Below are 15624 nucleotides of genomic sequence, written 5' to 3' on the forward strand. Positions count from 1 at the left end.
CCTATGTATTTCCTCTGTAACACTCATTACACCTGTTTGACACTTGATGCCAGTCTCCGAGACAGCAGGACTAGGTTTGTCTTGTTTATTTCTGTATTTCTAGAGCCTGCTCAATACCTGGCACATAAGTTCTTAGAAGTTTACATAAAGTGTAAAAGAGTCATTCCATCCTGAATTAGTTGTATCGTCACCAGCCTTTAACTCTCTTTTATCTTCTGTAAAAGGACCAGTTTGAAGTATGCAGTGTCCAGAGTGACAACTCTTATTTTTTACTTAAAATTTTTTTAAAGTTTTTATTTTAATTCTAGTTAATATACAGTGTTAAAGTAGTTTTAGGTGTACAATATAGTGATTCAGTAATTCCATGCATCACCTGGTGCCCATCATAAGTACACTCCTTAATCCCCAGATTGACAATTTTAATGGTTTTTAGTAAAATTTGTTCCTCTGTGTGTGATTTCTAGCCCTACAGTTCCGGTGCTTTTCATTAGTTTTTCTGAGTTCTTCAGTTTTCTCCAAAAAAAAAAAAAAAAACAAAAAAACAAACAAACAAAAGATCTCTGATTTACTTACACCTGTTCCTTCCATTTCCTTGTTAGCAGATGTTTAAATGTTTACTTTGTTATAATTAAGCTGTCAAGAAACCTTAATACATAGGTTTTTCAGGAAATGATTCAATTCCAGTTGTTATGAACTATGATTCCCCTTAAACATTCTTAAAACCTTTTTGTTAAAATTAGTTTTTCCAAGTCTTATTGAGAGAGGAAATGTAGGTGAGGATATGTTAGAATCTTTATCTCTTGAGCAGTTTTCTGCTGATTCATAGTAGTGAAACGTATGGTCTCAGGACTCCTTTTAACTCTTCAAGTATTGAAGACCTCAGAGAACTTTTTTTTTTTTTTTTGTGGGTTATATCTTTCAATATTTACTGCATTAATAATTAGATAAAGTTTAAAGCATGTTATTAATTCTGTAAACATAACATGTAATGGATTTGTTGCTGCTAATGTAAATGGTATATTTTTTGAAAAATGATAGTCTTCCAAAACAAAACAAAAAAACGTTTAATGGGAAGAATGGCACTGTTTTTACATTGTTGCAAATCTGTTTAGTGACTGGCTAATAGCTAAATTTTCATCTATTTCTGCATTCAACCTGTTACTTTATTTTGGTTGAAGTGTATGAGAAAATCTATCTTCATGCACTTGTGTAGTTGGAAGGAGGAGTTGGATTTGGGACGAGTATTTTGATTATATAATTGTGGATAATTTTTCTTTGTACTTCATGAAAACTCGTTGCATAATAGTTTCTTAAAGGTTGGTTGCAGTGTGGACTCTGAAACCATTATCAGTGAACATTTTATACTCCATTACATTAGAAATTGTTGCATAGGTCATTTGGAAAAGTAGTGAAAAGCTTTCAAGCTCAGGTTGATGGATACAGATTTTCAACAATTATAATTTTTGCTTGAGAGCTTGAATTTTGCATTGGCAACAGATATTAAAAATTATTTTCCTTGAAGTGATAGGTTCATCTTAATCATAGTCTGTCAGTTGTTTTTTGAAGTAGCAGTGAGCTTGTTTTTAAAGTTGTTTTTTGAAGTTCCACTGAAAAGTGGCTTTTTTCCTCTTGAAGATAAATTCTATGAGTACTTTTTCCTAAAGGTAACCATCATACTTAGAATGCAGTAGAAGTATTTTTTGTTTACTTCCATTTTGTCACATAAAAGTCATCTTAAGGATCAAGATTTAATAAAATTAGTGTTTTTTCCTATTTTTCAAGAACATTTTTAATTTTTTTTTTTTTTTCAACGTTTTTTTTTTTTTTATTTATTTTTGGGACAGAGAGAGACAGAGCATGAACGGGGGAGGGGCAGAGAGAGAGGGAGACACAGAATCGGAAACAGGCTCCAGGCTCCGAGCCATCAGCCCAGAGCCCGACGCGGGGCTCGAACTCACAGACCGCGAGATCGTGACCTGGCTGAAGTCGGACGCTTAACCGACTGCGCCACCCAGGCGCCCCAAGAACATTTTTAAATGAAGCCCCCCTCCCCTTAGCAGTATAGACCACAACAGCTGTTAGTAGAGTTGGTGAAACTGACGTGATTCATGCTAGGAGGCTGGTGGTTTCTCACCTTTGCTTTTTCACCATCATTGCAAATGTAAACACAGAAAAGAAGGCAAATAGCGTTAGTATTGTGAAAATAGTTTTGACCTTGTGAACCTCCTGAAAGAGTTTTAGGTACTTTCAGAGGTCTGCAGACCACATTTTGAGAAACTTGGTATAGATGATTGGTTTAGTATAATAGACTTAATGTCTTCCTTCTGTGGTAATAATGGGCATCTGAATTTTAGGTATGACTGTATAGCACTACATATATATTGGGCATCTCTGACTAAAGTAGCTTGGGTAATACCTCATAAAAAACTTAAAGTTCCTTATGTAGGAATTCTCTTAACATATACTATGTTAATTATTTGGATAGTTTTTATATTCTGGGTCTTATTTGTCTGCTTATTTTACCTCTCAGTAGCATTAATTTTGAAATACTTAAAAAAGTTTCATATATCTGTTTTCTCCAAATTTCAACAATGCTAAAAATTTGGAATATGTATGTAATAGGAACTTGTTCAAATTATATGATTTTTATGAAAGAGTATGAAATACTAATTTTAAAATGATAAAAAGATGCTCCCACCCAGCCTGGTGTATCAAAGAAATAATGTTAGAGTTGAGATCTAAAGAGTGAATGTATGTTAGCCAAAAAGTTTTGAGAGAAGGAAAAACAATGTGCTTACCAGAGGGAACAGAAATATATATATATATATATATGTGTGTGTGTGTGTGTGTGTGTATATATATATATACACATATATATATATACACACACACACACACACATACATTTATATTTTTATATATGTGCCAAAAGGTGAGTGAGCACAGAGTGATTTTGAACGATACAGACCTGTGTTTGCTTTAGAGTATAGTGAGCAAAGAGTTGGTCTTTTTTATTTTTATTTTATTTTTTTAATTTTTTTAAACATTTTTTAATGTTTATTTATTATTGAGAGACAGAGAGAGACAGAGCACTAGAGGGGGAGGGGCAGAGAGAGAGGGAGACACAGAATCTGAAGCAGGCTCCAGGCTCTGAGCTGTCAGCACAGAGCCTGACACGGGGCTCGAACTCACAAACTGTGAGATCATGACCTGAGCTGAAGTCGGACGCTTAACCGACTGAGCCACCCAGGTGCCCCGAGTTGGTCTTTTTTATGAGGCTGATGAGAAGGTATTGAAAGTTTTAAGCAATGGGATGATGTTATCATTTTTACTTTTAAAAACGATTACTCATGTTAAGAGTGGAGAACAGATTGGAAGGAGGCTTGTGTATGGATTGGAAGGAGCCCAAGAAGAGACTGGGGGGAGGCTAGTTTAGAGTTGATGGTATTAAGTGGTAGTGAATTAATCTAAAATCTCTAGTGCCTAGAATCAGTGTGGTAGGCTTGACTACTTATTTTTCTTTTCTAGAAAAAGGAGTGTTTGAGGCTATAGGGATGCGCTAGAAGTAGTTCAACAAATAGTTATTTGATATTCAACAGATACTTACTGTCTTTATGAAAGGCTATGGTAAGTACTGTGATGTCATGTTGTGATGTCTATTATATGTGATATAGTTATGTAAAAATCATTGAGGAATAGAAGATTAAATAGATTAAATAGAAGCCTTAAATTTAGAGAGGATAAAATTGATCTTTAGTACTTAAATTTAAATGAGGAAATATTCTGTATGGAAGAAAATAATTGTTATTTTGGAAGAGTTTTCAATTTTAATTTTGGCAATCAGAATTTTGCTTGTGGTTAGAAAAAATGTCAAGCAGTGTTTTTCTTTTTTAAATATTGAATACGTTCTTATAAAAGATGCAAATAATACTGTTGTATTAAAGGCAAAACCTATAAATCCCCTTTCTTATTCTACCCATGTTCCTACTCATTCCTTCTCCAAACTGTTGTCAAGTTTGTTTTGTATCCTTCCAAAGGATGAGGTAGTTGAGGAAGATTCATCTGGCATTGGTGCAGGATGGGTTAGTGAAGAGACAGACTGGATGCCACAAGACTAGTTAGAGGACTTGTATTTGTCTAGATGCAAAGAATATTTCTTGAATTGAGATAGCTGCAGTTGAGATTGAAAAGGAAGAAATAAATGCAAGCATCAGGAAGCCTTGATTAAGGAGAGATATGGGTAGATAGGGAAAGGGAGAACTCAAAGATGACTTATTTTTACCTGTAGCCATTCTCCTCCAGTATAAAGCGAATACGCCTACAGAAGGTAATTTGCAGTCATAGAAGTGAATCTATAGACCTTCTCTTTTCAACCGTTAGTACACAGTTGGTTCAGACACGTCCCAAGTTTTACTCCTCCACAGCTAAATTGATTGACAGAGCAGTGGGTTGGAGAATAGGAATAAGGCTTGACTGTTAGCTGTCTGTGTGGGCAGAAGCTAGGAGAGGGAGGAAAGGGAGGAAAGAGAGGAAAGGGACTCCAAGGTCTCTGGCTGTATAGAAGGATAGCAGGAGGTTGTGGTGCAGATTTTTCCTTCTGATGTTAATTTTGATGTTCTGTCATAATCTTCTGTATTATAGATGTTGACATTTTTAGACACTTAGAATCTTTTTATAAGCACTTTCTTTTTTTTTTTTATTTATTTAAAAAAAATTTTTTTTTTTCAACGTTTTTTATTTATTTTTGGGACAGAGAGAGACATAGCATGAACGGGGGAGGGGCAGAGAGAGAGGGAGACACAGAATCGGAAACAGGCTCCAGGCTCTGAGCCATCAGCCCAGAGCCTGACGCGGGGCTCGAACTCACGGACCGCGAGATCGTGACCTGGCTGAAGTTGGACGCTTAACCGACTGCGCCACCCAGGCGCCCCATAAGCACTTTCAAAACATGTGTGGACTTACATGTTGATTGAGAATTGTCCCTTTAAAAAAGAAAATTTTGAGAGGGACTTCTGAGGAACAGTGCAGTGTTTAGGGGTTTTAGGGAAGACTTCTCATAAAGACTAAGTTTAACTGAGTCATGAGTTTAAAGAGTTAAGGGGCAGGGGAGGTTGGGAGGCAAGGGAGGTGTAGGTAGTAGGAACAGCATGTGTACAAGGCATGTTTGAGAGAGCTACAAGTAGTTTGCAAAATTTTGATGGTGTCTGATGTGTAGGGGAGGGTAGTTGAGGAGATGAGATCTCAGTCAAAAAACAGCCAGACCACTGTCATTAAACTGTAGATAACCAGTTCAGTGTTTCCCACATTTGAAAACAGAGAAACTATGTTTTAAATTTAATACTGATAAGATGAAATTGTGCTTTTGCTATGTCCTGATATGTGTTCTGTTCCTTTGTGTAGACACCTTTGACATAGTCAACAGAAACCAATGAATAAGTAAGTAAATGCAGGAAAATTGATTGATAGGTCTAAATAAATCATTTTTGTATGAACTGCTTGCATTAGTGGATTTATTATGTTAGTGTTTATTAATATCTTGTGGAATATAGAGCCAGTTATCTCCAGTTCAGTTGTGCTTTTCTTCCACTCATCCTTGTTCCTCCCTCCCCCCTGCCCCCAACCATCCAAAGCAAACACACCAAAAAAGAAAAGGAAGAAAGGCAGCATGGTGCTATCTGTACCATGGTGAAAATCCTGGTACTCTCTGGGTTTTTGTTTTGTTTTGCTTGGTTTTATTTTTGTTTTTATTTTTTAATGCTTATTTATTTTTGAGAGAGAGACAGAGTGTGAATGGGGGAGGGGCAGAGAGAGGGAGATAGAGAATCTGAAACAGGCTCCAGGCTCTGAGCTGTCAGCACAGAGCCCAATGCAGGGCTTGAACTTGGCACTGGCAAGATCATGACCTGAGCTGAAGTTGGTTGCTTAACTGACTGAGCCACCCAGGTGGCCCTGCTTTGATTTTTAAAAAATGTTTATTTATTTTGAGAGAGAGCATGCAAGCAGGGGAGGGAAAGAGAGAGAGGGAGAGGGAGGGAGGGAGGGAGGGGGAGCGAGAGAGAGAGAGAGAGAGAGAGAGAGAGAGAGAGAGAGAGAGAGAATCCCAGGCAGGTTCTGTGCTGCCAGCGCAGAGCCTTTCATGGGCCTCAATCCCACGAAGTGAGATCACAACCTTAGCTGAAATCGAGTGGCACCCTCAACCAGCTGAGCCATCCAGGTGCTCCTGTTTTGCTTTGATTTTTTTTTTTTTTTTAATTTTTTAACGTTTATTTATTTTTGAGACAGAGAGAGACATAGCATGAACGGGGGAGGGGCAGAGAGAGGGAGACACGGAATCTGAAACAGGCTCCAGGCTCTGAGCTGTCAGCACAGAGCCCGACGTGGGGCTGGAACTCACGGACCGCGAGATCGTGACCTGGCTGAAGTCGGACGCTTAACCGACTGAGCCACCCAGGCGCCCCTGTTTTGCTTTGATTTTGAGTGAAGGGGTGCGATGACTTAAGGTGAGAGGAGAAGTACATATTTACATCACTGAGAAGAATTGCAATAAAACATTACTTTTACAGTTAGAAGTCCTAGAAAAAATTTGCTTCCACCAAGATGTTTTGACTTCATGAACAGTATAAATCGTATAATGATCTTGTTTTTTTAATCTTTGTGGCTTCATGGTGATCAAAGCCAAACTATGGTTCCAATTTATTAATTAGTACTGTGTGGTCTCTGTGATCTGTGTATTAATGTCCTTCCTTTATATTAGTGGATATCCTGACTTTTTTCTGTGTATTTTGCCGTTTTATACACATTTTTTGTATTGATACAATAATAGCTAATGACTTTTCCCCAGACCAATGAAATTATAATCTTTTTTTTTTTTTTTAGTTTAAATGCATTTTATTTTTAAACAACCTACATGAATGTTTTCTTAAAAAAATATGAAATGCTTCACGAATTTGTGTGTCATCCTTGTTCAGGGCCATGCTAATCTCTGTATCGTTCTGATTTTAGTATATGTGCTGCCGAAGCAAGCATGAAATTATAATCTTTTAAGGGGGGAAATGAGGATGATAAAGTTCAGGCCTCAGGATTAAAAAAAAACTCATCAGGAGGTGTTGCTATCCTCCTGGGGTTGAGAATCACTCATTCTAGAGCAGGATGTTTTCAGGAAAGGGCAGGATAGTAATTATTTTAGGCATTGCAGGCTGTATTGTCTGTCATAACTATTCAACTTTGCCTTTGTAGTAAGAAAGCCATAGATATGTAAATTAATAGATATGACTGTGTTCTAATAAAACTTTGCAAAAACAGGAGCAAGTATCTATTTATTAAAAAAAATTTTTTTTAAATTTATTTATTTTGAGAGAGAGAGTGAGCAGGGGAGGGACAGAAAGGGAGAGAGAGAATCCCAAGTAGGCTCCACACTGTCAGCACGTAGCCTGACGCGGAGCTCAAACTCACAAACTATGAGATCATGACCTGAGCCGAAACCAAAAGTTGGACACTTAATTGACTGAGCCACCCAGGCGCCCCCAGGAGCAAGTATTTAGCCTGAGGGTCATAGTTTATAGAGGTCTCTTCTACAGCCTGAACTTTAGTTGCTGTGCTATACTGCTGATGGACCAAAACTGTTTGAAGTAACATACTGACGGAAATGGATTTATTTCTTTTTTAAATAGACTTCTTTAGAGTAGTTTTAAGTTCACAGCAAAACTGAGTGGAAGGTACAGAGATTTCCCATATGCTTTCTACCCCTACACATGCATAACCTCCCGCATCATCAACATTCCTCACCAGGATGGTTTGTTTGTTACGGTTGATGAAACTGCATTGATTCATCATTATCACCCAGAGTCTGTAATTTACTAGTTTCCATAGTTTAGGGTTAACTCTTGGTGTTGTACTTTCTCTAGGTTTTGACAAATACATGATGACAGCTGTCCACCATTATAGCATCATACACAGTAGTTCCATTGCCTTAAAAATCCTCTGTGCTTCACCTATTCATGCTCTATTCTAACCCCAGGCAGTCAGTGATCCTTTTTACTGTCACCATAGGTCTGCTTTTTCAAGAAGATCATATAGTGATTAGAATCATACGGTATATAGCCTCTTCAGATTGGCTTCTTTCACACAGTAATATGCGTTTAAAGTGTCTCCATGTCCTTTCCTATCTTGATAGCTCATTTGTTTTTAGCTCTGAATAATAGTGCGTTGTTTGAATGTACTGCTTTACTTATCCATTCACCCACTGAAGGACGTCTTGGTTGCTTCCAAGTTTTGGAAGTTTGAGTAAAAGTTGCTATAAACATTTTTGTGCAGGTTTTTATGTGTACATAAGTTTTCAGTTCGAAAGTGGCTGTACCATTTTGCATTCCCACCATTGATGAATGAAATTTCAAGTTGCTCCATATCTTTATCAGCATTCGATGTTGTCAGTGTTCTGGATTTTGGCCATTCTAATATTTAGTCATAGCTTGTTTTAATTTGCATTCCCCGTGAGATGTGATGTGGAACATATTTTCATAGGCTTATTTTCTGTGTGTTTTCTTTGATGATGGTGGTAAGGTCTTTAGCCCATTTTTAATTGGATTGTTTGTTTTCTTATTGTTGAATTTTAAGAGTTCTTTGTACTCTGTGGATAATAATTGTTATCAAGTATGTTTTGCAAGTATTTTCTTCCATTCTGTGTCTTGTCTTGACAGTGTCTTGTGGGCAGAAATATTTAATTTAATTTTTAAGAAATTTTTAATTTTAATGAAGTCTAGCTTGTTAATTCTTTTAGAGATTATGTCTTTAATGTTGTATCTAAAAAGTCATTGCTATTGGACACCTGGGTGGCTCAGTCAGTTAAGCATCTGACTCTTGGTTTCAGCTCAGGTCATGATCTCATGGTTTGTGAGATCAGGCCCTGCTTGGGGCTTTGCACTCACAGCACAGCACGGAGCCTGCTTGGGATTTGTTCTTTGCCTCTCTCCCACTCCCCTCTCTTTTCTCAAAATAAATAAGTAAAACTTGAAAAAAAAAAAAGTCATTTCCAAACCCAAGGTCATTTAGATTTTCTTCTCTGTTATCTTCTAGGAGTTTTACAGTTTTGGATTTTACATTTAAGTAGGACTGTGATACATTTATTTTTAAGTTTATTAATTTTTGAGAGAGAGCACATGAGTGGGAGAGGGGTGGGGGGAGTTACAGAGAATCCAAAGTGGGCTCACGCTGTTAGCACAGAGTCCTGCGTGGGGCTTGAACCCACAAACTGTGAGATTGTGATCCAAGCTGAAGTCGGAGGCTTAACCTGCTGAACCACTCAGGCGATCCAGGAGTGTGATAAATTGTTGTGAAGGGTATCAGGTCTTTGTTTAGATTCATTTTTTTGCGCATGGATGTCCATCTGTTCCAGTACCATTTTTTGAAAAGATTTTCTTGCTTCGTTGTATTGTCTTTGCTCCCTTATCAAAGATCAATTGACTAATTATATGGGCCTATTTATGGATTCTGTTTTGTTCTTTTGATCTGTATTTTTGTTCTGCCAGTGTCATACTGTTTTGACTACTGTAGCTTTATAGTAAGTCTTGAAGTTGGATAGCGTCAGTTCTTCAATTTTGTTCTCAAAATTATGTGTTGACTATTCTGAGTCTTTTGTCTCTCCATCTAAAATTTATTAAAAATTTTCCAGGTTCATTGAGATATAATTGACATGCAACATTGTGTAAATTTGAGGTGTACAGCATGGTGAGTTGATACAAGTATACATTACAAAGTGATTACCGTAATAGGGTTAGTTAACACCTCCATCATCTCACATATTTACTACTTTGTTTTGTGGTAAGAGCCTTTATGATCTACTCTCAGCAACTTTTCAGGTATATGGTACAGTATTGTTAAATCACTGTTGTTACCATGCTGTACCTTAGATTCCCAGGACTTACTCATCTCATAACTGGAAGTTTGTACCCTTCATCAGCATCTCCCCATTTCTCCCATCACCACCCTTGGCAACTGCCATAAACTCTCTGTTTCTTTGAGTTTGGCTTTTTTTGATTCTACTTTGTCACAAATGGCAGGATTTCCTATTTTTCATGGCTGAAAATATTTCTCTGTGGGTGTTTGTATGTGCTACATCTTTATTCATCTGTAGATGGACACTTTAGTTTGTTTCTATACCTTGGCTAATAGGAATAATACTGCAGTGAAATAGGAGTGAAAGTATCTCTTCAAGATCCTGGTTTCATTTCCTTTGGAAATGTATCTAAAAATGGGATTTCTGGATCATATAGTAGTTCTGTTTTTATTTTTTTCAGGAAACTCCTTACTGTCTTCCATGTGACTGCACCAGTTTACATCCCACCCACTAAGCACAAGGTTTCCCTTTCCTCCACATCCTCACCAACACTTGTTATGTCTTTTCTTTTTGATGATAGCCATCCTGACAGATGTGAAGTGATATCTCATTATAGTTTTGATTTGCATTTTTATTTCTTAAGGTATTCCCTGCCTTTTTTGTTCTTTTTTTTTTTTTTTTTTAAAGAAAATTTTGTTTTAAGCAAGCTCTATGCCTGGTGTGGGACTTGAACTCATGACCAATAAAATGTCACAAACAGACTCTGAGATCAAGTCTCATGCTCTTCTGACTGAGGTAGCCAGGCACCCCTGACTTGCATTTTTCTGGTGATTAGTGATGTTGAGCATCTTTTCATGTACCTGTTGGCCATTTGTATGTCTTCTTTGGGAAGCTCTTCAGGTCCTCTCTGTTATTTATTCATTTATTTGCTTGCATGCTTGCTTGCTGTTGAGTTGTAGGAGTTCCATATATATATATATGTATTAAAATTTTTTTTTAATGTTTATTTATTTTTGAGAGAGAGAGAGAGAGAGAGAGAGAGAGAACATAAGCAGGGGAGTGGTAAAACAGACGGAGAGACAGAATCCGAAGCAGGCTCCAGGCTCTGAGCTATCAGCACGGAGCCTGGTGAGGGTGGGGAGGAGGCTTGAAATCATGACCTGAGCTGAGGCCTGACGCTTAACCACCTGAGCCACCCAGGTGCCCCACGGGGCCGACTCTTGATTTTAGCTCAGTTCATGATCTCATGGTTTGTGAGTTCAACCCCCACATTTGGCTGTGTGCTGACAGTGCAGAGCCTGCTTGAAATTCTCTCTCCTGCCTCTCACTGCTCCTTTCCTACCTGCATGTGCTCTCTCTCTCAAAATAAATAAGTAAATTAAAAAAAAAAAAGATTAAAAAAAAGATTATCTCCTTCAGCCCCTCTCCTCTGCTCACACATGCGCTCTCTCAAAATTTAAAAAAAAAAGTTTTCTGCCTTCCTAATTTAGGACATCTCTTCTTGTAGAACTACAGTAGTCACAAATTGTTTCTTTTTATGCTATCCTAGAGTTCCATTGGCTTTTTCTCTGTTCTCCAGTGACTGGATTCCTGTTTTCTACTTCACAGATTCTTTCTTCTGATTGATTCATGTTTCTGTTGATTCTTTCCACTGCATTTTCTTTTTTTTTTTTTTAATTTTTTTTTCCAACGTTTTTTATTTTATTTTTGGGACAGAGAGAGACAGAGCATGAACGGGGGAGGGGCAGAGAGAGAGGGAGACACAGAATCGGAAACAGGCTCCAGGCTCCAGGCTCCGAGCCATCAGCCCAGAGCCTGACGCGGGGCTCGAACTCACAGACCGCGAGATCGTGACCTGGCTGAAGTCGGACGCTTAACCGACTGCGCCACCCAGGCGCCCCTCCACTGCATTTTCTATTTTATTCATTGTATTCTTTAGCTTTGGAATTTCTGTTTCTTTGTTTTGATTTGTCTCCGCTAAACTCATTTTGTTTGTATATTTTTGCTGATTTTGTTAAATTATCTTTGTTGTAGCTCATTGAACTTCCTGGAACAGCTATTTTGAATTCTTTTCTTTTTTTTTTTTAAAGTTTATTTCTTTACCTTGAGAGAGAAAGAGAGTGAGCATGAGTTGGGGGTAGTGCATTGAGGAAGGGAGAGAGAGAGAATCCCAAGCAGGCTCCTCACTATCAGTACAGAGCCCATCATGGGGCTCGAACCCACGAACTGCAAGATCATGATCTGAGCTGAAGAGTCGGAAGCTTAACTGACTGAGTCACCCAGGTGCCCCTATTTTGAATTCTTTATCTGGTAAATCATAGAACTTAATATCTTGGGGGTTGTTTACTGGAAAATTATTGTGAGCCTTTGATGGTATCTTTTCCTTGAATTTTCATGTTCCTTGAATTCTTGTGTTGTCTTCACATTTCAAATAGCAGTCACCCCCTCTTGTCTTTACTGATTGACTTCAGGACAGAACTGTCTTCTGTCAGCTCTGCTAGGAATTCTGAGACCTTTACCAATCTGCTGTGGCTATGCCTGCTCTAAATTTGCCTCTCTTTGTGGCAGAATTCTTAAGCTTCTGTGTTTGTTTTTGATTCTACAAAGTGCCATGCTAGGTACTGAAGACCTACTTGGCTTTCCCATAGGTGGTGCTTACATGCTCATGTTAATGATGTATCGCAGGCCTGGTGATTTGGGCTGACTTTCTGTGTGTGCTCACCAGCCTTCTGGAAAAGCTCACTTTCACCATTGTCAGGTATGCTGACAGAGAGCCAGTTATGAGGTGGGGGTGTGTGTGGGTCAGGCATGTGGGGCACCAGTGATGCCTGTGGGCCAGTTTGGCAGTGTGTCCCCAGCAGCTCAAGGTTGGGCCTTCTGTTCTGAGATCTGGCTGCTGGTCTGCTAGCTGCCCACTACCCCCCTAGTTGTGCAGCTCATGGCTTAGTTTTCTGGGTGGGGCAAGAAAGAAATGGGCTTCTTTGGCAGTGTCACACATCTGGGGAAGTCAGGTACTTGCTTATACACTCTCAAGTTGACTTTAGAGGAGAAATCATTGCCTGAGAAGGGCTCTCTTGGCACTGAGCTGTGCTGGAACTGTCTTGGAGGAAGGGTAACATGGGTAAAGTCAAACTGTTCCTCTTCTCTCAGATTTTTTTTTTTCCCCCAGTGGTGTACAGGATCTTTTCTAATGGACTCTTGGACTTCCACAAAGGTTCTCTCATCTGTGAGCGATTGTCTAAATTCGTGCTCTTCAAGGGCTCATAGACTGCAGTTCTGAGAAGCTGGAGCTGGCATCGGCCACTTTAGGGTCCACATCCAGGACCATTTGTCTGTATGTCTGTTACCTGATGCCTGGGTGGGTGAGGGTCCTTCCAGGTCTCTTGGCATATGGCGCTAGTGTCTGAACCAGAGCCAGATGGGGCTGTAACTAAGTCACTCCTCTGTTAAGGAGCTGCTTCTGAGTCTGTAGCCAAGACATTCAAGTCAGCTGCCTGGGTGCTGGCCTGTCTTCTTAGAACAGCTCTCCTCACTCTTGGACTGCACTAGGGTTTTACAGTCTCTTCTCTGGATCTCATAGCTCCCACAAAGGCACTTTTGTTTGTAGATGGATGCTAGATTGTTGTGACTGAAGGTGGATATGTTGGGGAATATCTTTTTTGGCTGTCTTGCTGATATCACCTTTCCATGTAAACTTTAGAATCTGTCAGTAGTCACAAAATAACTTGCTAAGATTTTGATTGGTATTGCATTGAATAGATCAAGTTGGGAATAAATGACATCTTGGCAATACTGAGTCTCCTTCGTGATCATGAAATATCTCCATTTTTTAGTTCTTTGGTTTTTTACATCAGAGTTTTATAGTTTTCTCCATATTAGATCTTGAACATATTTTGTTACGTAGCTTTCCTTTTAATGCTATTGTATCCTCTTAATTGGCATTTAGAGTTCTAATTGGTTAAATTATTTGGTTTGGATTCAGCATGTGGTAATTTATTAATAAAGTATTTCTTCCTCTTTTGTCTTTTTCTATTTTATAATGGCCTTTTTCTATTTTATAATGGCCTTTTTCTATTTTATAATGTTGAATAGAACATCCCTCTGTTCATATCTCAGATTTTTTGGAATAGCTACACGAATGATTCTACATCTGTTTTTTTTTGGCATGGCTGTAACTTAGAAAATTTAGTTGATTTCAGTAAAGATTTATTAATTGATTCTTATACTTGTATAGATCTCGTACTTTTATATTACAGATTAAGAAATCCCAGTAAATATAGGTTGTTAGATAGTGTCATACTGGTCCTGATTTTTGGTTTGGAAAATGTGGTTAATGAATCACTAGGATGGAGACGGCCAAGACTGATTCTGTGAGACTATTGTAAGCTGGTATAAGTGAGCAAATAGGCAGAGTCAATGGTAGGACAAGGTACTTTTGTTGGTATTTATAGAACCTTATTTATTTATTTATTTATTTATTTATTTATTTATTTATTTATAAAGCAGAAGTACTTTGTTAAGTACGAGTCAGTTAATTAAGGGTGGTACTGATTGTGACAGTATTAACTACCACCTTACCTAGTAGTTGGCAAAACGATGCATTATAGTCCTGAAGTAATTTCCTAACAGAGTCACATTTGAGTATGAATTGAAGATGTGAATTTGTTCCTTTAGCCCAGTGAGGAACAACTTAGAAAAGTGTAAAATGTTTAATTTTTGTTTCTCTCATTTATAGAACCTCTATACACAGCATTGTTTTGTAGATCAAAAACATTCTCAGCTACCCTAAGAAAGTCAACTTTCTGACTGTATTCTCTTTCAGTTAATTAGAATTCATTTGGTATATAAATTAGTTAATGATGCCTTGGAGTGGTTTATCTTAGAGGAACTATGTTAGTAGTTTCACTCTGACACATTATAATTGTATTTTATTCACTGTTAGAATTACAGAATTATAGACTGGGAGGCAGATGGTATAGTGGAAGACCATGACTTTTGGAGATGTAGTGGTTCTGTTCCTTCCTAGCAGTGGTACTTTGGGCAGATTACTTAACATCACTAAGTTTCTTTTTCCTCATTGTAAGTTACTGTAAGTGGGATATTTAACATAAAAATTCCTTTCTTGCATGTGGTACAGAGTATTAATACAATAGAATTCCTGTTTCAATTCTTGTCTTCTCTTCATTTTCCCAATCTGCTTTATAAAACTGCAGCTGAAGTGCTCTTTCTAAAACCAAGAACTAGTTCATGCCTTTTCTTCATTAAAATCCTTCAGTGGATCCCTTAGCCTCAGGATGAATTCCAAATTCCTCAAGGGCCTGTAGGTTTTTTCTAGTCTTGTGGGTTTATTTCCCCATTGGGCCTGCATTATAGTCCTTAAGTAATTTCCTAACAGAGTCACATTTATTTGAGTATGAATACTGAAGCTTGCTCACTTCCAAGCTAATGTTCTTGTTGCTTGTTACATTCTGCTTTGAACTCTGTCTTTTGCTCTTTGCCCTTCTTTCTGACCCTCAAGCTGCTTCGCTTGTTCAGAACATTAGGTTAAATAAAATTTCAGTCCCTTAAGTACATATGAGAAGAGTGAGAGATGTGTAAAGACCATTGGACTAAGATGCAGACCTGGGTTCTAGTCCTAGCTCCTCCATTTACTAGAGGATCTTTGGACAAATTAATATCTCTGAGCTTTATATAGTGTCCTTATCTTTGAAACCAGGGAGTCTGCTTAGTTGATTGTGTGAAAATGCTTTGGAGCATAAATATATAGCTGCTAATAGTATTATTATCAAGAG

The 15624-nt window shown here is 38.0% G+C and overlaps 1 protein-coding gene, 1 long non-coding RNA gene and 1 other non-coding gene across 17 annotated transcripts in view; 2 read left to right on the plus strand and 1 right to left on the minus strand.

The window, feature by feature from the left end:
- Window positions 1-15624, plus strand: part of ABI1 (abl interactor 1) — a 132336-nt gene that overhangs the window by 17743 nt on the left and 98969 nt on the right. The window lies entirely within an intron of this gene.
- Window positions 4938-10504, plus strand: LOC131483478 (uncharacterized). Its single transcript, XR_009247713.1, has 2 exons — window positions 4938-6214; window positions 6452-10504. It is a non-coding gene; the product is annotated as an uncharacterized LOC131483478 (long non-coding RNA).
- Window positions 6924-7026, minus strand: LOC131484145 (U6 spliceosomal RNA). Its single transcript, XR_009248056.1, has one exon. It is a non-coding gene; the product is annotated as a U6 spliceosomal RNA (small nuclear RNA).

Source organism: Neofelis nebulosa, chromosome 8 (assembly GCF_028018385.1).
Source record: "Neofelis nebulosa isolate mNeoNeb1 chromosome 8, mNeoNeb1.pri, whole genome shotgun sequence".
NCBI lineage: Eukaryota > Metazoa > Chordata > Mammalia > Carnivora > Felidae > Neofelis > Neofelis nebulosa.